Source organism: Eucyclogobius newberryi, unplaced genomic scaffold, assembly GCF_026437365.1.
Source record: "Eucyclogobius newberryi isolate DKJ021-1_F unplaced genomic scaffold, fEucNew1.0.hap1 SCAF_83, whole genome shotgun sequence".
Classification (NCBI taxonomy): domain Eukaryota; kingdom Metazoa; phylum Chordata; class Actinopteri; order Gobiiformes; family Gobiidae; genus Eucyclogobius; species Eucyclogobius newberryi.
The window spans coordinates 69,425-94,957 of NW_027316525.1; the positions used below are offsets into that span (position 1 = coordinate 69,425).

A 25,533-nucleotide genomic window follows, 5' to 3' on the forward strand; every position below is an offset into this window, starting at 1 on the left:
TGTTTTTTCACATTTTAATCTATTTTCACCCCTTTTGCTCACAACTTCATACTACGGCCCGGAAAAACGACAGAGTCCCTCGGGTATAGTGTACTATTGCCGAAAAATGACAGAGTCTTTTCGGGAATAGTGTACTATTTCGGTTTTTACTCTAAGTCCCTCAGGGGCATATGGTGCTATACTCTGAAGGTCAGATCACCTCCAGGCCCCAGGGGAGTGCTTTTCTGGGGTCAAACAGTGCACTGATGATGGGCGATTATTTCATTTTGCTCATTTTGGTGTTTTTTCACATTTTAACCCATTTTCACCCCTTTTGCTCACAACTTCATACTACGGCCCGGGAAAACGACAGAGTCGATGGGCATAGTGTACTATTGCCGAAAAACGACAGAGTCCCTCGGGTATAGTGTACTATTGCCGAAAAACGACAGAGTCCCTCGGGTATAGTGTACTATTGCCGAAAAACGACAGAGTCCCTCGGGTATAGTGTACTATTGCCGAAAAACGACAGAGTCCCTCGGGTATAGTGTACTATTGGCTGGAAGCTCGGTTTTTTTTCTAAGTCCAGCAGGGGTATATGGTACTATATTCTGGTGGTCAGATCACCTCCAGGCCCCAGGGGAGTGCTTTTCTGGGGGCAAACTGTGCACTGATGATGGGGGATTATTTCATTTTGCTCATTTTGGTGTTTTTTCACATTTTAACCCATTTTCACCCCTTTTGCTCACATCTTCAAACTCGGGCCCTGATTACAAGTTCTGACCAAATGATGACAAACACGGTATTTATTATGTATTTTTTTTCATTTTTTTTATTTTTCCAACTTATACATCCATCATTGGTGCCAGGCAGGTTGTGGAGAAAGCAGTGAAGAAAGGAGAGAGCCATCACAGAAAAGATGTCCATCCAGGGTCAAGGTACCCTGCACTTTTACATATCCAAATGACAGCATTTAAAGTTTTTTAGCGTATGGTATCTCTCGTTGCATGGAACCGCACAGAGGCCAACGCCACACTGACGGCACCTGTACTTTGTTTGCCGCCTGCCTTTGGTACGAGAGCGGTCAGAGCACACGGCGCAGTCTGGACGTCCCTCTGCTTGACAAAGCCAATGACGCTCTGTGAGTCTCTGTGGCATTTCACCCTCCGGTCTTGAGCGCCTTTCTTGTTTTTTGGAGTGATCAGCCAGTAATGCATCAATAATGTTCTGAATGTAAACCTTTAAAGGTTTGTGTGGGCCTGGAGTGGATTTGGTGTATATGATGTGTGAGTTGACAATACTTATGCTTATAATGGCATTGAATATGCGATGATACCATTTCCGGGACCTGTGTGGAAAGAGGTATGTCTTCATCCTCTGGTCAGCAGTGTCCACTCCACCCATGTAGGCGTTGTACTGGTCGACACATACAGGTCTTTTGATGTCACGGAAGCCAGTGTCATCTGTCTTGGATCGGATCCTCCTCTGAACACAATCATTTCCATGGACTGTGGACAACATGGTGAGACGTTTAGTATCGTGCCAAGCACAAGCCAGGAGTTTTCCCTTTCTGCAAAAAACTGGGTCATCTCCTTTTTTCAGCTGTAAGACACTTTTACCAAGGCATTTTGGCATCCCCAACCTGGTAATCCTTACCGTCCCACACAGTCCAGTTTCCAAATCTGCTAATTCATTTGCAATTACAGGCGAGGTATAGTAACTGTCCATGTAAATCTCGTGTCCTTTGCCCGTAAAGGGAGAAACCAACTCACGGACAACTGCGTGTGTTGCACTGATGTTGCTTGCATTATTTTTGTACTGTCCAGTGTGCATTGACCAGCGCAAAACATACCCTGAACAGCTTTCACTCAGGGCATACACTCTATAGCCATATTTGTCAGGTTTATTCGGAGAGTAACATTTTAGTGAAGATCTCCCCTTGAAAGCTATTGTCATTTCATCTAAAGAAAGCTCCTTGATTGGACTGTAAACTGCTGCAAATTTGGGAATAATCAAATCTATTATTGGGCGGACTTTGAACAGTTTATCGTGCCCGGGCTCGCCTGTTCTCACATAATCATTATTGTTGACAAAATGAAAGAACGAAAGAATGATTTCAAATCTGTTTCTTGACATTACATTTCCAAATCCAGGCGTTTGTGTAAGCCAAAATGTTCCCCAGTAATCCTCGATTTCAGGTTTCTCAACAAGGCCCATGGAGAGATGCAAAGCGAAGAAAGCTTTCATTTCGGTGACTGATACATCATACCACTCAAGAAATCTTGAATGTGGCTTCAGAATCATAGGTGCCATACACTGATGTGCATATCTATTTGTCTCATCAGTAATGAAAGTCCAAAACTGATCGGTCAGAAAGAGTGACAGAATATCAAATGGATTAGCATCCGTCAGATCCATCTCTCCTGTGTAGCCAACTGGGTCTTCAAAAGGTTTGATCCATGCCTCAAATACCTCGACCTCTCTCAGCATGTCCCAGCTCTCATCCACCGGGCAAGTTTTACTACAGCCACTGGTTCCACTGGTTCCTTGCCTCCGTCTGTCCTTTGCACCTGTCCGTTGTTTCGAAGTCCCTTCATCTCCACTTGGAAATCCATCGTCACTCTCGGGGAGATAATACCCTTCAGAGTCAGAATCTGCTGTAAATTGCATGCCACGTGTACTTCCTCCAGCCACTTTTTTCCTTACCGGATCTGCCCTGGATCATACCTGGCTAATAAGAGGAAGTTGCACCGAACCGACCAATGACTGAAGTTATTCATTTTCTACTATTATTTCATAAATTTCCTTGTACGGTAAAGTCGCATTTCTGCGACTTTGGCGCTTAAAGGGTTAGTTTGTGTGAACTGTGAGTATACAGAATCAGATCCGTTATTACAGTAGCACAAATGACCGTACCTATACTTTGGTAAAAAAACACATCAAACTGCTGTCTCTTTTTAAAGGAGTTTGATGTGGTTGTTGTTACATCAAACTACTGCGTCCTTTAAAAGTCCACATCAAGCTAATGCTTTTTTTTAAAGTCTATTGCAATTGAGATGTCAGTCGAGAGCCGTAACAGCAGTAGTGCATCCAAGAAAGCTGTGTATTGAATGGATATAGAACCTTTAGTGAAGCAGGAGCCAACAGGCTATTCACATCCTTGTGTAGGGTCTCAAACTACAGGTATTCAGTTTACGATTAAGGAAGATTTCTTAGCAGAAACGAGACAAGACGGGGCACCAGGGTAAAACCCAAAAAGCTAAGATACGGTCCTTAATCACGCTCGTTAAAAGGTTTGAAGGGTGTTTCACGATTCAGGGACTTACGCATAGTCTAATCAAACAAACAATAGTCAATAACTCTTTCGTGTAGTTTATTTATCAAAAGGGCAATCAAAAAGGGCACCGGAGCAGAAATGCGCACAGGTAAATCACAGGTGATGTTATATCAGATTTAAAGGCAGAATTCATGCAGATAATGTTAAACCAGGGTTTTGCCTTTGATAATCAAACGTGTCTATGCTAATCTATATCAAAAAGAGGGAAAGTGAGAAGCTAAGGGAGGAGGAACAGCTGAGTTCTACCCAAATCCCGCCACAAAAGAACCGCACACTGAAGTCGGCTTACGATTTTGTAGAACTCGGTCCGGCTGGTCCTTGTCCGCGGACGAGATCCGTGGCGAGGCAGCGGCGTGGAGCGGTGTGGCGGGCGAAGGCAGTGGCGTGCCGCGATATCCGTGATGCGGGGCGGCAGCGGTGGCGCGAGGCGGCGCGAGGAGCGGTGTGGCGGGCGAAGGCAGTGGCGTGCCGCGATGTCCGTGACGCGGGGCGGCAGCGGTGGCGCGAGGTGGCGCGTGGCGATGTCCGGGAGTTCCTTAGCGGTAGAACGCTTTAGCTGCGTGTTAGCTCCTCACGCGGCCTTTACTCAGATGAGAACGTAGCGCTGATCCACGTAAACGGCGTAGATTACTTCAAAAATAGTAGAAGCGAAGTAGAAAAGAAAGTCTCTGTCCGGTTTAGCGCTTAAGCTTAGTTCCAGGTGTTTCCAGGTGTTTTCAGAGTTCAGGGGGGCGATGAGGCTGGCCTAGTCTTGTCGACCCACGTGGCGGACGCTTTGTTGAGACAAAGGAAAAATAAACAGGCTCGTCCGTGGAGACGGCTTCAAAGAGATAGACAAAGGCTTGAACAAAAAAAAAGGAAGAAGAGAGCAAGAAGAGAAGAGAGGAGAAGAGAGCGTTCCAAGCTCGGAGCGTCTTTTTGTCACCTAGCGCCGCAGGGCACGCTGGGAGCGAAAGGGGCGGGCGCTACTGCGACGACACGTTAAACACTTTTGGCAGTTTGTGCACATTATTCCTTGAGGTAGATACATTTTACATCTTCTTTCACCTGTGATGGGCACTCGAGTTAAAGCATTGGGAATATAAAACCTTAAACAGTGGAAAAATACGTAACACAAGGTGAAACATGAGGTGTACGGAGTTGATTCGGACAAACATTCATGGCATAATCACATAAAACATAGTTTTCATCAGGGCGTCCTCCTGTAAGACTGTGGGGGAGAAGGTCTGTTATCGCCAAAGTCACAGCGGCTCCCTGCGGTGAGGGAGAGAGGGAGAAAGAAAACCCCCCAATGTTCAAAGAGAGTTTTTCTGTTATCTGGCCGTGGAATGTCCATCTCCATTCCCCTACACTTGCAATGAGGTCAAATATAGGACAAACCCATTGTCAGGAGTGGGATTAGAACCCATTCCTCCACTTGTAGACCAAATTTGCTTACGCTTAGGTAGGAGTTTACCTTGACCCTGACACCTTGGACATTTCAGCGATGCTGACATTGAGCTCCCTTATCTCGAAGATAACGTTCCAAAAATCAGTACAAAGTAAATGCTTTGGCAACCTTACACTAGATGAAGTCTTTCCAATTATGTACAGTCCATATAAAGAGATGACTTTAACAGGTGATGAGAATTGAGTGAAATAGTTCAAATCTCATTGTTACAGAGGGTTTAATTCTTCTTCTTTCGGTTCCAACAGAAGAAAATTTATGACCAAGATTTCACGGGTTGTAATGGCAAGCAGTCCATAAAGCTTAAAATCAACTCCGCCCAACGTGGGGCTCGAACCCACGACCCTGAGATTAAGAGTCTCATGCTCTACCGACTGAGCTAGCCAGGCTGGCTGCCCAAAAGGCAAAAAAGGTCATAATGAAAACCCAGAATTTTTCAGTACTAAGTCTGGTAAATTAATCTGTCACTTTAATTTCTCAGTGAGTGGTCACAATTACAGTATAAGACATATGATACAGTTCACTCTGAATGTACTCAATGCTTTGACAGTACAGCATCTACGTAGTAGATTGGCCATCACATCACAATTCATCATTGGAAGTAACACTTCATTTGAAATCTTAAGCCAATACGACAATTTTTCATCCATTGTCACACATGTGCTTGTAAATTAGGGTGTAAAAATGGCTTCCTTTCCAAAGGAAATATTTTTTTTTTGTCAGGAGTGGGATTTGAACCCACACCTCCATTCAGAGACCAGAATCCCCTGTGGCGAGGAAGGAGTTTACCTTGAGTCTGGCGCCTTAGACCGCTCGGCCATCCTGACACTTTATTTATGTGAACTGTGAGTATACAGAATCAGATCCGTTATTACAGTAGCACAAATGACCGTACCTATACTTTGGTAAAAAAACACATCAAACTGCTGTCTCTTTTTAAAGGAGTTTGATGTGGTTGTTGTCACATCAAACTACTGCGTCCTTTAAAAGTCCACATCAAGCTAATGCTTCGTTTTAAAGTCTATTGCAATTGAGATGTCAGTCGAGAGCCGTAACAGCAGTAGTGCATCCAAGAAAGCTGTGTATTGAATGGATATAGAACCTTTAGTGAAGCAGGAGCCAACAGGCTATTCACATCCTTGTGTAGGGTCTCAAACTACAGGTATTCAGTTTACGATTAAGGAAGATTTCTTAGCAGAAACGAGACAAGACGGGGCACCAGGGTAAAACCCAAAAAGCTAAGATACGGTCCTTAATCGCGCTCGTTAAAAGGTCTGAAGGGTGTTTCACGATTCAGGGACTTACGCATAGTCTAATCAAACAAACAATAGTCAATAACTCTTTCGTGTAGTTTATTTATCAAAAGGGCAATCAAAAAGGGCACCGGAGCAGAAATGCGCACAGGTAAATCACAGGTGATGTTATATCAGATTTAACAGCAGATTTCATGCAGATAATGTTAAACCAGGGTTTTGCCTTTGATAATCAAACGTGTCTATGCTAATCTATATCAAAAAGAGGGAAAGTGAGAAGCTAAGGGAGGAGGAACAGCTGAGTTCTACCCAAATCACGCCACAAAAGAACCGCACACTGAAGTCGGCTTACGATTTTGTAGAACTCGGTCCGGCTGGTCCTTGTCCGCGGACGAGATCCGTGGCGAGGCAGCGGCGTGGAGCGGTGTGGCGGGCGAAGGCAGTGGCGTGCCGCGATATCCGTGACGCGGGGCGGCAGCGGTGGCGCGAGGCGGCGCGTGGAGCGGTGTGGCGGGCGAAGGCAGTGGCGTGCCGCGATGTCCGTGACGCGGGGCGGCAGCGGTGGCGCGAGGTGGCGCGTGGCGATGTCCGGGAGTTCCTTAGCGGTAGAACGCTTTAGCTGCGTGTTAGCTCCTCACGCGGCCTTTACTCAGATGAGAACGTAGCGCTGATCCACGTAAACGGCGTAGATTACTTCAAAAATAGTAGAAGCGAAGTAGAAAAGAAAGTCTCTGTCCGGTTTAGCGCTTAAGCTTAGTTCCAGGTGTTTCCAGGTGTTTTCAGAGTTCAGGGGGGCGATGAGGCTGGCCTAGTCTTGTCGACCCACGTGGCGGACGCTTTGTTGAGACAAAGGAAAAGTAAACAGGCTCGTCCGTGGAGACGGCTTCAAAGAGATAGACAAAGGCTTGAACAAAAAAAAAGGAAGAAGAGAGCAAGAAGAGAAGAGAGGAGAAGAGAGCGTTCCAAGCTCGGAGCGTCTTTTTGTCACCTAGCGCCGCAGGGCACGCTGGGAGCGAAAGGGGCGGGCGCTACTGCGACGACACGTTAAACACTTTTGGCAGTTTGTGCACATTATTCCTTGAGGTAGATACATTTTACATCTTCTTTCACCTGTGATGGGCACTCGAGTTAAAGCATTGGGAATATAAAACCTTAAACAGTGGAAAAATACGTAACACAAGGTGAAACATGAGGTGTACGGAGTTGATTCGGACAAACATTCATGGCATAATCACATAAAACATAGTTTTCATCGGGGCGTCCTCCTGTAAGACTGTGGGGGAGAAGGTCTGTTATCGCCAAAGTCACAGCGGCTCCCTGCGGTGAGGGAGAGAGGGAGAAAGAAAACCCCCCAATGTTCAAAGAGAGATTTTCTGTTATCTGGCCGTGGAATGTCCATCTCCATTCCCCTACACTTGCAATGAGGTCAAATATAGGACAAACCCATTGTCAGGAGTGGGATTAGAACCCATTCCTCCACTTGTAGACCAAATTTGCTTACGCTTAGGTAGGAGTTTACCTTGACCCTGACACCTTGGACATTTCAGCGATGCTGACATTGAGCTCCCTTATCTCGAAGATAACGTTCCAAAAATCAGTACAAAGTAAATGCTTTGGCAACCTTACACTAGATGAAGTCTTTCCATTTATGTAGAGTACATATAAAGAGATGACTTTAACAGGTGATGAGAATTGAGTGAAATAGTTGCAATCTCATTGTTACAGAGGGTTTAATTCTTCTTCTTTCGGTTCAAACAGAAGAAAATTTATGACCAAGATTTCAAGGGTTGTAATGGCAAGCAGTCCACTTTTTGATTCTCAGTTTGTTGGCAAGGAATGACTGATGTGGACCCATTTTGGATGAAAACCGTGTTTTGCGTTTGTGGAAATGAGCATCATGGAAGGATGTATGGGCTCTGTGGCGCAATGAGTCGCTAATGGTGAGAGAACATATTTGTTTTTTACAATGGAAAGTCTGCTCGCTTTACTATCTGATGAAAGGCACTGCTGAACGAGGTTCAATTGCCAAGTGTGCTTGAAAAAGTAAGCAAATACATCGGCATTATGTCAAATAACATTATCTTGCAATTTTTCCTCAATATCCAGATTAACTGCAGTATATTGAGTGCGCAATAAATTGGCGAGAGTCGATTGATTGAAAAACTTCCAGTTTTTTTATAGCTACATTGGTACAGGGGATTTAGCTTAAAGGTAGAAAGATTGATGCCCTCGCTCTCCATTAAACACAGTTGATTGGACAGGGGCTGAACTTTCGAATGTTGCTGGCTCGCTTTAAAAAAAAAAAAAGATATTGCGGCTTGTAGAGTCGCAATTCGCGCTCTGCTGTTAACCGGGAGGTTGGTGGTTCGAGCCCACCCAGGGACGATTGGAAGAGCAATTGCAGGCAAAGTCTACGAGGTAAAATTGGTCAATGAATATCGACTAACAGGTTCGAGTAGCATTTTTGAAACGCAGGGTAAACTCCCAATGGATATGGAGTCCGTCGCCTTAACCGCTCGGCCACAACGATACGCTGATACACCGCCCCCTGTAAGTATTATCATTAGTAAGCCATGCCACCTCCCCGGCTTGACCTGCAGGTGTCGCAATTGCGCACGCGCCCGTTTTACTCTCTCTCTCTTTCTCTCTCTCTTTCTCTCTCTCTCTTTCTCTCTCTCTCTCTCTCTCTCTCTCTCTTTCTCTTTCTCTCTCTTTCACTCTACTTCTTCATCGTAAGGACATAATTTTTTTTTTTTTTTTTCATCCTTATTATTTAAAATAAAATAAAAATTGACACAATAGCATTTAAAAAAATATCTATATATTATTTTTCTCTTTTCGGCGTTGTCGCATTCTTTATTCAAAATAGTAGCGTGGCGGCGGCGGCGACCGACCGACCGACCGACACCCCTTTTACAAGCGAGCAACGCCATTATAGGCTTTCACCAGGATGGCCGAGCGGTTAAGGCTTCGGACTCAAGATCCGACGGGCGGTGGCCCTCGTGGGTTCGGATCCCATTCCTGGTATAAGCTTCTTGGACAAATATAAAAAATAAAAAAAACACAACACAGGAAATTTTTGGCGGCGGCAAGGCAACGGCGGCAACGGCAGCGATCGTAAGGTCGACAGATACTTAGGTCCGAGCGCAGCGCGGGCAGTAGCTGGGGGCGCACTCGCCACACACGTGTACGAGGCACCCTCGGTACACGTTCGTCGTTTTAGTGTCCTTGCTCCTGGGGCATATTCGGCACCACTTCCTCTTCGCGGGTACAGCAGCGGGTTCTCTTCCTCCTCCTCCTCCCCCCCTCTCTCCCCTCTCCTCTCCCCTCTCTTCTCCCCTCTCCCGAGATGTCCCCGATGACGCCAGGTCATCCCCCCCCTCCCCCTCCCCCTCCCTTCCTCCTCCCTCCCGCGTATACGAGGCGCGACGAGCGCGCTCCCCAGCTGCTCCATGAACAGCCTGCGTCTGTGGCGTTTGCCGACCATCCACATCAGGTTCAGCTCCCGCCACAGGACGAAAGCATTGTACGCGGACACGTCGATCATGTTGTGGAACAGGACGAGGGCCCACCGGCAGGTTTTCCTCCTGCAGCTGTAGGTACCTGTCACCTTGTCCAGGTTGTCCACGCCTCCCTTGGTGCGATTGTAATGCAGCACGGCCGCCGGTTTGCTCGGAGGAGGAGGCTCGCCGCCGCCGCGATTGCCGTCTCCGTAGGTGGCGCCGCACCGTGGTGAGGATCTGCAAGTTCTTGCTCTTCTTCGCCAGGTAGGAGACCAAGGCGACCGAGGGGACTCCGTTCGTTGCCGTAGCCGTTGGAAGAGGTCCCCGGCGCGGTCTCGCCCAACGTGAACACGAGACGGAAGACGCGATCGCCCTGCGCTTCGTGTCGACCAGTTCCCGCGGGAACTCGCTCCTGTTGGCGCGCAGCGTCCCCAGCAGGGTGAGGCCGTCCCTCTCGAAGAATAGCCTGCGGGCGAGCTCGTACGAGGTGAAGAAGTTGTCGCACGTGACGTTGCGCCCCCCCCGGCCCCCCTTCCCAGTCCCTCGGTGAGATCGAGCACGACCCGCGTGGCCAGGTTCTTCTCCGGAGGCGCGCGCTTATCGGATTTCCCGGTGTAGACCTGCATCTTCCAGGCGTAACTGCACGCGACCCACAGCTTGATTCCGTACTTCGCCGGCTTTGAGGGAAGGGGCAGCGACCTGTCAAAGAAGAAAGAAGAACGAAGAAAGAAGAAGAAAGAAGAAGAAGAAGAAGAAGAAGAAGAAGAAGAAGAAGAAGAAGAAGAAGAAGAAGAAGAAGAAGAAGAAGAAGAAGAAGAAGAAGAAGAAGAAGAAGAAGGGGAAAAAAAATAAAAAAAAATAATGAAGGAAAAACAAGAACACAAGAACAACAAATATTATTTAATTTGAATTTACTTTTCATGATTTATTGATTTATTAATTTATTAATTTATTAATTTATTGATTTATTGATTTATTGATTTATTGATTTATTGATTATTATTATTTTCTCTTTTTTTTTCTCCATTTGTTTAAATAAAAAAAATCACCTCTAAACGAAACCAGCCTCTCGTCTACGGTGACCTTGGATCCCGGATTGTACATGAGCGGCAGTCGCTTGCACCACAAGTCCCACAGCTCCCTGATGGGCGCCAACTTGTCTACTCCTACTTCTCCTCCTCCTCGCCTTGCCTCTCAAGCGACGGCTTGGAGGTCCACGAGATTTCCCCGCGTTTAGAGAGCATAAGGTGTTCGTCGTCGCCGCCGCCGCCGCCGCCTTCTTCTTCTTCTTCTTCTTCTTCTTCTTCTTCTTCTTCTTCTTCTTCTTCTTCTTCCCCTCGCAAGTTCTGATTGATTGGCTTCAACAAAGATTACTGTCAGAGGATTATAGTGGTCATTTCTTTGTTTCATTTCTTGCTTATAATAAGTCCTATAAAAGTCCTGTCTCTCCAAGTCAAAGGATTCCTTCAACACATCAATGCTTTTCATTTGAGTTTCTTTTGCAATGCGGTGAAACGTTTACGCCTTTTGTAATCCAGGCGTTGAATCATAAGCTTGGTCATAAGAAAACCAGCTCCAGATTTTAACAGCTTTGTTTAGTTTGTATGCTTTGGTTGGCTCCTTTCAGGGGGTAAGCACAGATTTTACCCAAAGATTCTTCATGTTTCTGCACTTTTTCAAAAGAGTAACGCTACTCTCGGGGCACTCAAGGTTCCACTGAGATTTGAACTCGGATCGCTGGATTCAAAGTGTGCTAACCATTACACCATGGAACCGCAAAATGCTCCCTGGACGGATAACGGTGATCCAAAGCTACAAGTCTTTACATCAATCATCCCTTGCCAAAAAAATGAGAAACAAGGAGTGCAAACAGTGCAAACAATCTTGATGTGCAGCAATACTTTTCCCTCTCTTAATGCAAAGTGTAGCAGCAGTAAACTTGAGGGAGAAAGGTATGGGTTTGAGGGCTCTTCTTGTGGGCTTTTCTGTCCTTGTAAATATTTTTCATAGACAAAAGAGTAGGCATTTCCTGTTTACTAAACAGGCCCTTTGACCAAGGAAGCCGCAGCGCCGTAATGATTTCCTGGTTTCCTTACATAATTACATACAGTGGTTACTTCTGGGATTGTATTTCTTGCTTGCTCTGGCAAGGTGAGCAGTCGTCCCTGGGTGGGCTCGAACCACCAACTTTTCGCCTACTGGCAGAACGCGCTAGCCGATTGCGCCACAGAGGCGAGAATCTTGACATACCCATAAAAGGTTTAACCCTCTAATTGCAATTAAAAATGAAGAAAAACTCTGGATTCAGAGCGCTAGCCGCTATACCGTTGAACCACACCTTTCTACAGGATGTCCTGTTTTGAAAATAAGTATGACATTTGATCATTGGGCTATATCAAAGAGAGCAGCATTGAAGTAGGCAAACTTCTGCTTCATGGTTTCATTGTGTGGTGGTCATCACATCTGCCCTACACGCAGAAGGTCTTGGGTACAACATTCAGCGAAACCAAACATGTTACCAAACATGTTCATGCTAACAATGTTCCAATGAAAGCTTGCTGTTTATGTTTTATAGATCCTTTCCATGCCATTTATGTCCTGATCTCGCAAAATATCCAATAGACCCAGCATTCCTATTCATTGTATTTTTGAGCAAAGACTAACATTCAGGTACACATGCCCAAACCCGGGATTGAACCAGGGACCTTTAGATCTTCAGTCTCACGCTCTCCCAACTATTTCGGCTACTTTTTCAAAAATTTAGGCAAGGGAGCGAAACGTGTGGCATAACGTAGCGAGAAAATGAACTAGTTCTGTGTGTCCTTTTTTCTTTTCTTTTGATTAAAAATAAAAACAATACAGGACACGACCAGGGAGCAAAAATCGAAATAAAAAGAACATAAATAGCACTAAACATAAAATAAAAACAAAATCACATTTAAATGAAAATAGGGGTCCTACTTGGTCCAAAGTCGATCAAATTAGTGCTTATCCAAATTAAGCCTGAATGTCACTGTTTTCCATTCATCCAATGTCTAATGTCTGTTACTATGTCAGTCAAGTCTTTGATCGTTGGCGTGGTTGGTGTCGAGCATTTCTTTGTGATGGCCTTTTTCTCTACAGCCAAAAGTATGTTCCAAGGGTATCCATTTATTGTGTCCATGGCAGGAGTGTTGAGGCCCAAGTACATAGTTTTTAATTTGAGTGGGATGGAAAAGTCAAAAACAGTCTGCAGTGCCCTTTGAATTTCAGTCCATTATTTTTGAGCAACAGCACAGCCCCAAAACACCTGATAGTGGTTTGCCTGCTGGGTTCTCCAGCAGTTAGCATTTCCTTGTGAATAATGGACACTTTGACATGGTGTGGTGAAAAAAACATATTTTTCCCCTTCAGGCATGTGATTTTGTGGTCTTCCTCAGGGCTGTTCCTACATTTCCACACTCTTGGTCAGACAAAACCAGGTTAACTTCTCGTTCCCATTGGTTTAGAATATACTCAGCAGAACGTTGTCCAGATTACCAATGCATTAAGATCATTTAGAAATGATTCCCCTCGCAAGTTCTGATTGATTGGTTTCAACAAAGATTACTGTCAGAGGATTATAGTGGTCATTTCTTTGTTTCATTTCTTGCTTATAATAAGTCCTATAAAAGTCCTGTCTCTCCAAGTCAAAGGATTCCTTCAACACATCAATGCTTTTCATTTGATTTTCTTTTGCAATGCGGTGAAACGTTTACGCCTTTTGTAATCCAGGCGTTGAATCATAAGCTTGGTCATAAGAAAACCAGCTCCAGATTTTAACAGCTTTGTTTAGTTTGTATGCTTTGGTTGGCTCCTTTCAGGGGGTAAGCACAGATTTTACCCAAAGATTCTTCATGTTTCTGCACTTTTTCAAAAGAGTAACGCTACTCTCGGGGCACTCAAGGTTCCACTGAGATTTGAACTCGGATTGCTGGATTCAAAGTGCGCAAACCATTACACCATTGAACCGCAGAATGCTCCCTAGACGGATAACGGTGATCCAAAGCTACAAGTCTTAACATCAATCATCCCTTGCCACAAAAATGGGAAACAAGGATTGCAAACAGTGCAAACAATCTTGAAAAAAGCGAGCCAGCAACTTTCGAAAGTTCAGCCCCTGTCCAATCAACTGTGTTCAATGGCGAGCGAGGGCATCAATCGTTCTACCTTTGAGCTAAATCCCCTGTACCAATGTAGCTATAAAAAAACTGGAAGTCTCTCAATCAATCGACTCTCGCCAATTTATTGCGCACTCAATATACTGCAGTTGATCTGGATGTTGAGGAAAAATTGCAAGATAATGTTATTTGACATAATGCCGATGTATTTGCTTACTTTTTCAAGCACACTTGGCAATTGAACCTCGTTCAGCAGTGCCTTTCATCAGATAGTAAAGCGAGCAGACTTTCCATTGTAAAAAACAACCATGTACTCTCACCATTAGCGACCTTTGAATCCCCTTGCAAATTATGCCTAGAAGTCCAATGCGCTATCCATTGCGCCACAGAGCCCATACATCCTTCCATGATGCTCATTTCCACAAACGCAAAACACGGTATTCATCCAAAATGGGTCTACATCAGTCATTCCTTGCCAACAAACTGAGAATCAAAAAGTGAAAAGAGTGCAGTTAATCTGTGTGTGCAGGGATACTTTTCCATCTCTTATTCCAATTTGTAACAGCAGCGCATTTTCTGTCGTTGTAAATAATTTGCATGCTTGAATGGACAACTGAGTAGTAGTAGGTTTGAGATGGGCCGGTATTTATTTAGCACTGTGGCATCAAGACTGCTCTTCTTTAAGAGAGGCTTAATGACTGCAGTTTTAAGGCTCTTGGGAAAATTCCAGATCCAAGCAACATGTTGACTTTTTCATTGATTGGAGCCAACAGACCGCTCACCATAGACTTTAAAAATCTAGTAGGCAATGCATAAAGGCAGCATGTAGTGGAACTCAGACTTGTGGTGATCTCTTGGAAAGTTTTGTCAGCCACAAATGCAAAATGGGTTAACTCCAGTTGTCTAGTTGGCTGCGTGCTTGTTATCTGCAAATAATGGTATTATTAATGTTCTGAAATGAGTCTTGCAAAGAACACTGCAAACTCATTGCACCTGGAGAAATACAGAAACCATCAGACAAAGTAACATTTACCACACTGTAATTTGAAATATTAACCCGCTTTGTCATTAGCAGGTCCAGAGTGTGCCATTTGCCCTCTGTGGGGCCACTCAGGTGCTGAGTAAGACCAAAGCTTCTGATGACAGCGCCAAGCTCTTTAGAAGAAGACGAGGTTGAGCGGGGCGTGAAGGAAGGAAGGAACAGTCACTCACGTACGGGAAACTCCTACCAAGCAGTGGCCAGCCTATAGCACACTGGGATTCTGTGGTAATTGAACCAAGTTTAGCAGTTCCTTTCATCAGTTAATAACACAAGCAGGCTTTCCTATTTACCAATGTAGATAACAGGGGTTACAACAGTGACTCTGGTGGGTCTCGAACTCACAGCCTTTGAATGCCTTTGCAACTTTTGTCTGATTCCCCTTTTTCACAAAAGCAAAACAGTCATCCGAAAACAGTCTACATCAATCAATCCTTACCATCAAACTGAGAAACAAGGAGTGAAAAGAGTGCATTTACTCTGTTTATTCAGGGATACTTTTCAATCTCTAATTGCAAAATGTAAAAGAGCTCTTTCGGGTGATAAGTTTTTCTGTACATGTAAACAACTGATTTGCTTGAAAGGCTATCATGAAGGCACTGCTGGGATTTGAACCCAGGATGTCCTGTTTACTAGACAGCCACAGCGCCTCTTAAATGCTACTCCACCTGTTTCAGCTAGATATTCAGTGACCAATGTTACCTCGTAGATTTCGCCTTTTTGAGGTGCGTGCAATTTGTGGTGTGCTGCATGGTCTGGAGCTGGAGGTTTGGGAGTTTTTTGGAGTTTTTAATCGTTATTTTGATCATTTTCATTTACTTTTTTCAGTTTTTTTGTTTGTTCCCCTCCCAGTAAACTTACTGGGAGGTGGATTTTTTGTTTTTTTGTGAGCATGGCTCAAAGGACGGACAACACGGCATCGGACACTGGAATGGACACGACAAAGGCAAGACAAAGTTTGAAAGAATCTGTAAATAATAGAAAGAACAAAGAAAGAAGGATGAAATTTATGAAAGAACTCACTGTGGTATTGGAACTAACGGAGGGAGCACAAATCACGCCACTAGCTTTTTTGAAATCAACTCAGGAGGTGTGCGGCTCCATAGTAGCGTGCAGACTCATCTCAAAGGACAAATATGAAGTAACCGTCAGTACCACCAAAGCGAAGGAGCGGCTCCTGGATGGGTACTGCATTGGAGGAGTCAGGGTTCACGCCCGTGACATCTCGGTTGATGAGCTGGTCATGTCCTTCATGGGGCTGCCGGCTTATATCGAGGACGAGGAGATCCTGGCCAAGCTCTACGCCTGGGGGGTCTCTGCGGTCTCCGAGGTGAGGAGGAGAATGTGGCCGGGGACGAACATGGCGGACGGCACCAGGTTTGTACGGGTAAGGTTCACGGACACGGTGCAGTCCTTACCGTATTCTGTCAGGTTTGACACCGCGGGGGGCCCCGAGTACTTCAGGGTAATACACGACAGGCAGGTGCGGGTGTGTAGGGGGTGTCTCCAGCCTGGCCATATTCTGAGGGAGTGCCCTGACTTTCTGTGCCGCAACTGCGGGAGCCAGGGGCATTACGCGCGCGAGTGTGTCGCGCAGTGGGCCCCGAAGTGCAGAGAGTGCCGCATGTTCCGCCACTTATGTCCGTGTGGTGCGGGTGACAGAGAGGAGGACAGAGGGGAGGACAGAGGGGAGGACAGGGAGGACGCCATTGGAGGAGAGAGCAGTGACGTGGCCCAGAACGTGCCCGCAACTGCTCTCTCCGAAGTAGAGGAGGTTTTGGAGGAGGAGGCTGTGGAGGAGTCAGGGGAGCCAGAGGTGTTCGGCTCCTCTTGCTCCTCTGACTCCTCAGACGAGGAGGCGCCCGTCGCACTGGAGATGGTGCTCGGCTCAGCGCTGGCGTCTGGGAAGGTGGGAGCAGGACAAACTGCTCCTCCTGACCAGAGGGAAGGGACTCGTGAGGGTCCAACTCCTAAGCCCGTGGAGGCAGAGGCTGAACCCGGGAGGAGGATGGGTGCGGGACAGGCCCCGCATCTTACCTCCAAAGGGGGGGACATCACCACAGGGCTGGGTGATGATCCCAAGCTCCAGTCGGACGGTGGTAAGAGGGGACAGGTGGAGAAGAAGGAAAAGAAAGGGACAAGACGCAGGAAGCAGGTGGCAGGAGATGGAGAGGGCGCTGCTGCTCAGAGCGGCTCCACCTCCTCCGCCTCCTCCATTCCAGCCACATCAAAAGCGCCAGCAGAAAGCTCCATCAACCCACCATCCTCCACACGCAGCTCTGCCCCACGAGGTGAGCTTGAGACTGTTTTTAATGATGACTTCATGGATTTCTCCACCCGTGAAGTCAGAAAAAGAGTGTGGGAGTCAGATGCGACGGGCGCCAAAAAGAAGTCGAAATAAAAGATGGGTTGTATCCTCCAAAGTCTCCTCTTAATGGCGTTCTCCTTGTCCTCTTGGAACGCAGGCGGCCTGCGGAGCCCAGTGCGGATGCAGAGCGCGTTACACTTTTCCAAGTGGGACGTGCTCTGCATCCAAGAAACGCATTGGGATGTCAGCCACGCGCAACGAGTGCGGAACGTGGGAGTAGGCTCTGTATTTTGGGCCCTGGGCACGGCGTGCTCGCGCGATGTGGCCACGGTGGTGAGGCCTGGTGTCTTAGGCCAACCCACCCTGGTACACGCCGACCCAGAGGGCTCCTTCCTGGTCCTGGACTTCACGGACACAGTGAAGTTCAGACTAATTAATATCTACGCCCCGAACGATGATGGTCTGAGGAGGCAATTCTTCAAAAAAATATTTCGCTTTGCAAACGACAATACAATCATAATCGGTGACTTTAATACAACACTTTGCAAGACAGACATCGGCATTAACAACTCTTTTAAAAACAGCACTGCCAGGACAGCCCTGTTGGAAGAAGCCGCCAGCAGGAACCTGACGGAGGTGTGGCGGTTCGTCCACCCCTTCCTGAAGGATTTCTCCAGGTGGCAGGGCGTCCTGAAGCAGTCCCGCATTGACCTCTGTTTTGCCTCCTCAGACCTGGCACAGAGAGTCAGTGGTGCTTCCTACAAGTGGTCAGGCTTGAGTGATCACTCCACTTTAGATATTTATTTTGGGTTAGTTTCATCACCGAGGAATGGAGGACTGTGGGTCCTAAACAGCTCCATCCTCGGTGATGAAACTTTTTGTAGGAAAATGGACTTTTTGTTTGATGTATTTGACATGGAGCTGGAGCTGATCGACAGCGTGGTCGATTGGTGGCCGACGGCAAAAACACGCATTAAAAAGCTCTGTGTCAATTACAGCAAACACAAGGCGTGGCTGTCGACCAGGAGGGAGACCGCTCTCCGCCAGCGCCTGCAGGTCCTGGACCAGGGCGCAGCTTCCACCACTGGCCCTGTGGATCCAGAGTACCTGGTGGTGCGCGCTGAGCTGGAGCAGCTGGAGGTAAGTAGGTGTCAGGGTGCAATTTTGAGGGCAAAAGCCAGACACACAGTCGAAGGAGAACGCTCGACAGCGTTCTTCTTCGGCTGTGAGAAGGCTACACAGGGAAAGATGCACATAGATAAGTTGATAGAGAAGACAGGTAAGATTGTTTCCGAGGTAAGTGAGGTTTTAGAGACAGCGCAGGATTTCTATAGTAGGCTTTTTAGTTCAGACGGAGTGGCAGAGCAGGCTTTAGACCAGGCTGTAGGTGCTCTGGAGCGCAAACTGAGCAGGGAGGATAGGGAGCTGTGCGACGCGCCTCTGTCTCTCATGGAGATAGAGGCTGCAGTCAAGAGTTTAAATACAGGAAAAAGCCCCGGAGAGGACGGACTAACCTGTGAGTTTTTCAAGCGTTTCGCTTCCAGGTTAGCTCCGATCCTACTCCTATTATATCAGGATTTTGAGAGTGAGTGTAGAGTTGGCGATGGTTTTGCGATGAGTGTCGTCACTCTGCTTTTTAAGAAGGGCGACAGGAGCAGCCTCGCCAACTACAGGCCCATTAGCCTTTTGAACGTAGTCTATAAAATTTTAGCAAAGGTATTAGCAGGTAGGTTAAAGCGTGTGATTGGATCCATCATACACCCCTCGCAGGCCTACAGCGTCCCCGGGAGGGACATCTCAGACATAGTTTTGTCTCTGAGATATCTCCTTCGGCAGATGCACGCGACCGGTGGTATTCACGTTAGTGTAGACTTTAACAAGGCGTTCGACAGAGTTGAGCATTCGTTCCTCTGGACTGTATTAGGTAAGTTAGGTTTCGGCGAACGGTTTGTTAATTGGCTACAGCTCATCTATTCCTTTGCGGTCAGTAAGGTCAAAGTCAACGGGTTTCTAATTGACTCTTTCCCCTTAAAAAGATCAGTCAGGCAGGGCTGTCCCCTCTCGTCGCTCCTCTACAGCATCGCCGCTGAGCCTTTGGCGGCCATGTTGCGGGCGGACGCGGCGGTGAGGGGACTGACCACGCCTGCGGGTAGGGAAGTCAAAATTTTTCAGTACGCAGATGACACGAATCTGATCCTCCGAGACGAGGACACGTGGAGAGAGGCGTTCAGGCTCTCCACGTGCTCAATGTTTATGGCCTCGCTTCAGGGGCCAAAATAAATTTCGATAAAACCACGGTTAAATTTTGCGGCAGCGTCACGCCTGTTCCTCTCCCTGTCCAGCTCCGGGAGGCCGGGGACTCCTACAAGGTCCTCGGCGTCCCCCTGGGCAGAGACGAGGAGGCGTGTCGTACTGCACTTTGGTCGCCTTTGTGCGAGAAAATTACAGCGCGCTTGAATTTTTGGAGACGTCGTAATCTGACATTAAAAGGTAAAGTCTTAGTTGTAAATTCTTTGTGCATGTCCATGTTGAACCATGCACTCTCCGTGTACGGCCTGCCGGGGGTCTATGCTAACAAATTAAGGTTAGTGATAAACCACTTTTTGTGGAATCGTGAGAGGGGCTTTATTGCACATAAGGTTATGATAGGTGAGTACGATCAGGGAGGTTTAAAGTTAGCAGATTTAGAGTTAAGGAAGAAGGCCTTCCGGCTGAAAACAATTCGGAAATTTCTAGACGTTGAGGTAGATGCTCCATGGAAGGATTATATAGGTGAGTTTGTTAATAGTCTAGGTAAGTTTGGTGTTTATAATTTGTGTTTGTTGCCCCCTGTTTCGGTCCTGGAAGGCCTCCCCCCCTTCGAGAGGGAACTCTTGGAGGCGTGGAGGACTTTCAGGCCCCTGACTGTGGCGGTTCCAGACAGCGGTGAGGGTCTTGCGCACATGCCCCTCCGTCTGGCTCCTCCTCTTTGGTCCCGGACAGAGTCGCTCTGTAGCCAACACCCATCTCGCCCGACTAACCCTCTCCATAGCCGGTACACATTATATCTCAACAGGAACATCCATCTCCGTGACAATAAAACAGCAGAACCCTGGCCCATCTTCAAAGGACTCTTGGCCGCACACCTCCGACACCTCCACATGGCAGCAGAGCACCGGTTCATCACCCACCTCGTCCCCCACAACACCCTGATCCACCTCACACCCTCTGGAAACCTGGACATCATCTTCTGACCCCGGCATAACCCCCCCAACCACGGCATCAACCCCAACCACGGCATCACCCCCCATCACTGAAGAATGTTTGGAGAATGATTGTGTGTTTGATTTTCTGTAATTTTTTGTCTCGTCTCCCCCTGCCCTTGTGTATCCCATTCCCCTGCCCTTGTGTGTCATGTCTGTCTGTACATTCATGTAAATATATGTAAATACTTGTTTTGATGTTTTTGATAATAAAAGATAAAAAAAAAACAAAAAAAAAAAAAACAGTAAACATCCAGGGACGGGACATTGAGAGAATGGACTCATACAAGTACCTGGGTGTTGATCTGAACCACAAACTGGACTCATAACACAGACGCACTGTACAGGAAGAGACAGAGTCGGCTCTACCTCCTGAGGAGACTCAGGTCTTTTGGAGTGACAGGGCCACTCCTGAAGACCTTCTACGACTCTGTGGTGGCATCAGCCCTCCTGTACGGTGTGGCCTGCTGGAGCAGCAGCATCACAGAGAGGGAGAGGAAGAGGCTGGACAAAGTCATCAAGAAGTCCAGCTCCGTCCTGGGCTGTGCTCTGGACTCGGTGCAGGAGGTGGGGGACATGAGGGTCCTGGCTAGATTCACATCTATGCTGGACCATGAGTGTCATCCCCTGCAGGACACTATGTCCGCTCTGGAGAGCAGCTTCAGTGAGAGACTAATCCACCCTCGCTGTGTGAGGGAAAGGTTTCGTAGGTCTTTCCTTCCTGCTTCTGTCAGACTTTATAACAAACACTGTTAGTCCTGAACACTCGCAATACTGACCTAACCTAATACTGATGTGCAATTCCGTCATATGTGCAATTGCTGTTGGAATCCATGTGCAATTCATGTGCAATTACTGTGAAATTCATGTGCAATCTATGTGCCGTCATGACACATATTCATGTGCAATTACTGTTGTGATCACATGCAATGGTATTTATGTATTTATCTTATTATCTTATCTTATCTTATCTTATCTTATCTTATTTACCATTAAATTAGCTCTTACCTTCTCAAATCCTTCCCATATGGTCTAGCGGTTAGGATTCCTGGCTCTCATCCAGGTGGCCCGGGTTCAACTCCCGGCTTACATTATGTACAAGACTCACTGTGGTTACAATTATATTCAAGCTGGACGGAGGTGAAGAGAGGCATAGAAACATGGCATCAATTAGGGCGCAGCATGCGGAAGTTTGTAATTAACCTTTAGCTTTTCTATGCATCTATAGACTAGCAGGTTTGTTGGTGTTTCTTTTTGGAGCATTTCTAGACAAAGTGGGTCAGCGGTAGAGCGCATACTTTGCTTCATTTGGGATCAGTCATGTTTTCCAGCAATTCTTGACTGGACAAGCATATCTTGATTTTTTTATTGGTCTCAAGCTTTCACTGTAATTTTCCAAAGATGCAGTATTGTGGTGGCCAGGTGGTCAAGCTGATGGGCAAAAAATCCATTGGCATTGCTTCATATTTCTTAGAACCCTGCTGGAAACATACCTTTCTCTTCCCCCTGACCAGCAAAGGATGCCACCTGCTTAACAGTGCTTGATTTGTAAATATATAGGTACAGGAACACTTGTGGACTGGGTGATCAGGCCAAAAAAGTTACTGTAACACACAAAAAGTGACGCACATGTAAGTAAAGTAACAATGGGACAAACCTTTGTGTCACAACCAGTCAAATTGGAATAAACAAAAAAAAAATGAAGAATTGAATTGCCTATCTGGTCACTGTTTCTGTTGATTCTATTCTATCTGTTCTGTTTTTGTCCATCTATCCGTCTATCATTTTAAGGCATTGATAAGGAAGGGGATGTAGCTCAGTGGTAGAGCGCATGCTTAGCATGTATGAGGTCTTGGGTTCAATCCCCAGCAGGTGACACTGTAGTCTTTGCTAATGGCCAGATTACACTGCAGTGAATTTTAGAGACCTTCACTTAAATATTTCAAATCAGCACATGTGGTGATTCAGTGCAAGCTCCCAGTCCCGCATTACCTTTGAACCTTGTAGCACTTATAAAATTCAAACAATATTATTTCATCCATCCACACTACCTGCAGGAAGGTGAGACAAAGTGGCCCATTCAGGTGGCCTGGGTTCAACTCCTGGCATGGGAACATTGTGGTCAGCCTTTTGGAAGACTTGAATCCACAGTATGAATAAGACACGCTGTGGGTTGTTAAGAGAGACATTGAAAAATCCCATCCATTTAGGATGCAGCGTGCAATATGCAGTAATCAACCTTTAGCTGTTCCATGCAACGTAGCAGCGGTTGTACTTGAAAGCATCCCTTCACAGGGACTGGAACTTAAATCTAGCTCCTTAGAGCACTCAGCCAGATTTTCTGGGGCGGGACAACACAAACTCAGAGCTGCTTGATAGTGCTTCCTACCCCATTAAAAAAAAACTGTATTAAAAATCAAGACCTGGCTCTATTTGGCTGAACCAAAAGAAAGATACAAATCCCGAGCTATGTGCTTCTCTCCATGACATGCAGAACCAAGCACATTTAGATATTAAAAATGCTTGCTTAAAAGCTGGTGACCCAACTATGCACTGTTCTTTAACCTCTCAAACATCAATGAGGCTTATGTTACAATTCAATCTGTTACACTTGATCTTTATATTTCTCATATGGTCTAGGGGTTAGAATTTCTAGTTCTCGCCGAGGCAGCCTGGGCAACATTCCCAACTTCCAGTATGGGTATGTCTCGCCAAACCTGAGCTTAGAATGTTTAGTAAAACATGCTGTCTCCATGAATTCATGGAGAGTTAAATCTGGTAATGTAATTGCGCTAGTTTCAGAAAATAATGTGGATAATTTCCACTTTCTTAAACACAGTTTTGATGTATATTGTTGTTGTGGCCGAGAGGTTAAGGCGATGGACTTGAAATCCATTGGGGTTTCCCCGCGCAGGTTCGAGTCCTGTCAGCAACGTGTGTTTAGCAGCACAGATTTTGAGGTTCTATTCTATAAACCAGCATGTTTGCTGATGTTTAATTTCGGAGCCTTTCTATCAGAACGAGGGCATTTATGAAATCCTTGTTTCAATCCCCTGCATATCCATTCAATATGTTGATGGCACAAAGTGAAAAGTGTTGACTCCAGGTCTCGCTTGGACAATAATCATGACAGACAAGAGATGGTTATGTAGCTCAGTGTTAGAGCACAGTCTTTCGTAGCAAGATCCCAGTTCCACATTCCTTTAAAATTAGATTTCATATTTTGAAGCGATTTGAGTCTATTAGACGTATACAGCCCCATGGGCATTACGCACTGGCCTCTTGAACCAGGGATTGTGGGTTTGAGTCCCATGATCATAACCATTCAGCAGAGTGGCGCAGCGGAAGCGTGCTGGGCCCATAACCCAGAGGTCGATGGATCGAAACCATCCTCTGCTAGAATGTTTTTTCTTGCATTATTGCCATTGTCAATCCAAATTAACCAAGCTAGTCAGTAATGTGTTGGATGATGGAAGCCGATCTTCAGCGCAAGCTCCCAGTTCCACATTTGCTTTGAATCTAGCAGCACATTTCTTTTATCCATCCTACATTGTTATTTCTTTTTTGGGGAAAAGGATAGCTGAGTAGTGAAAGAAGATGTAGGTCAAAAAAGACCCATGATTAGACATTTTGAAGCAATTTGAGTCTATTATGGGTACATAACCCCATAAGCAATATGCACAGGATACTAGCCTCCAAAATCCGGGATTGTGGATTTCAGGTCCATGGTCTAATAGGCTGAGCCACAAGGAAAATACTAATCACTAGACTTGTTGCACGTGGAATGGGCTTATATCTATTACATACAGAACTGTTCCTTAACTCTCAAGCATCAATGAGGCCTTCTTTATACGCCATAAGGCGCTGGTACAGCTAGCAGCCCGGTGTAAACGCTCTCTCTTTTTTCTCACACTTATTGTGCTTCATCTCCTATATTTTGTAAATATAGTTAGTACATTTTTTTCTATTTTACTGTACGATAGGGACACGCGCTGGAATCGTTTTTAATTCAACTGTTTTTGACTTTTTTCAGCTGGATTTGAGCGTTTTTCGTCGTGTTGTTGTGATGTGAGCTAGCTCCGAGCTAGCCCCCCCGCGCCCTCCGGCCGCCGCCAAAGTACGGCGTGTTGTCGGTACACGCTTATATACACGTTTATATGAAAGAGGAACTTCATGAACGATCGGGACACGCACTGGAATCGCTTTAAAATAACTTGTTTTGACTTTATTCGGCTGGATTGAGTGTTTTCATCGTGTCTTGGCTCTGAGTCCCCCGGCTCCGGCCCCGCCCCCCGGCCGGCGCCGTACCGCGTTTACACAAAGGAGGAACTAATGAAACTGCGGAGAACAGTCGTCTTACCCGGAGATCGTCACGTTATCCCGGCGGACATCCTAAGGAAAACGCAACGAAGCAGACAGGCTGGACGTAAACTCAGAGAGAAGAGAGGGACAAACAGGAAGTCGGTTCCCGCCGTAGTCATGGGTAACGTGAGGTCCCTTCAAAATAAAATGACGGAAATAGCGAGCCTCATGCGGTCCCAGAGGATTTACAGTTTGTGAGAGCACGGGATTGTGTGTCTGACACTCGGACCTGCAGTGTGGGGGCGCCCCAGGGCACTGTCCTCGCGCCCTTTCTCTTCACCCTTTACACTGCAGACTTCAGACATGACACGGACAGCTGTGTCCTGCAGAAGTTCTCTGATGACTCTGCCATCATCGGACTCATCACGGACGAAGATGACGCAGAGTACAGAGGACTGGCGCAGGACTTTGAGGACTGGTGTCAGCGGAACCACCTCATCAAAGCGGGGAAGACCAAGGAAATGGTGGTGGATTTCCGCAGACGCCACCCCACTGCCCCCTTACCAGTGAACATCCAGGGACGGGACATTGAGAGAATGGACTCATACAAGTACCTGGGTGTTGATCTGAACCACAAACTGGACTGGACTCATAACACAGACGCACTGTACAGGAAGAGACAGAGTCGGCTCTACCTCCTGAGGAGACTCAGGTCTTTTGGAGTGACAGGGCCACTCCTGAAGACCTTCTACGACTCTGTGGTGGCATCAGCCCTCCTGTACGGTGTGGCCTGCTGGAGCAGCAGCATCACAGAGAGGGAGAGGAAGAGGCTGGACAAAGTCATCGAGAAGTCCAGCTCCGTCCTGGGCTGTGCTCTGGACTCGGTGCAGGAGGTGGGGGACATGAGGGTCCTGGCTAGATTCACATCTATGCTGGACCATGAGTGTCATCCCCTGCAGGACACTATGTCCGCTCTGGAGAGCA

General features: G+C 46.6%; 4 non-coding genes and 1 pseudogene across 4 annotated transcripts; 2 read left to right on the top strand and 3 right to left on the bottom strand.

Moving 5' to 3' along the window:
* Positions 1-5,079: 5,079 nt before the first annotated feature.
* On the bottom strand, positions 5,080-5,152 carry trnak-cuu (transfer RNA lysine (anticodon CUU)). The gene has a single exon. It is a non-coding gene; the product is annotated as a tRNA-Lys (tRNA).
* Positions 5,153-5,480: 328 nt separating this feature from the next.
* Positions 5,481-5,590, bottom strand: trnal-caa (transfer RNA leucine (anticodon CAA)). Its single transcript has 2 exons — positions 5,553-5,590; positions 5,481-5,526 (listed from the first exon to the last, which is right to left on the bottom strand). It is a non-coding gene; the product is annotated as a tRNA-Leu (tRNA).
* Positions 5,591-8,958: 3,368 nt separating this feature from the next.
* Positions 8,959-13,981, bottom strand: LOC140352313 (piggyBac transposable element-derived protein 4-like; annotated as a pseudogene).
* trnal-caa (transfer RNA leucine (anticodon CAA)) lies at positions 8,961-9,043 on the top strand. The gene has a single exon. It is a non-coding gene; the product is annotated as a tRNA-Leu (tRNA).
* A 9,119-nt stretch (positions 13,982-23,100) lies between the features above and the next one.
* trnas-uga (transfer RNA serine (anticodon UGA)) lies at positions 23,101-23,182 on the top strand. Its single transcript has one exon. It is a non-coding gene; the product is annotated as a tRNA-Ser (tRNA).
* Positions 23,183-25,533: the final 2,351 nt, after the last annotated feature.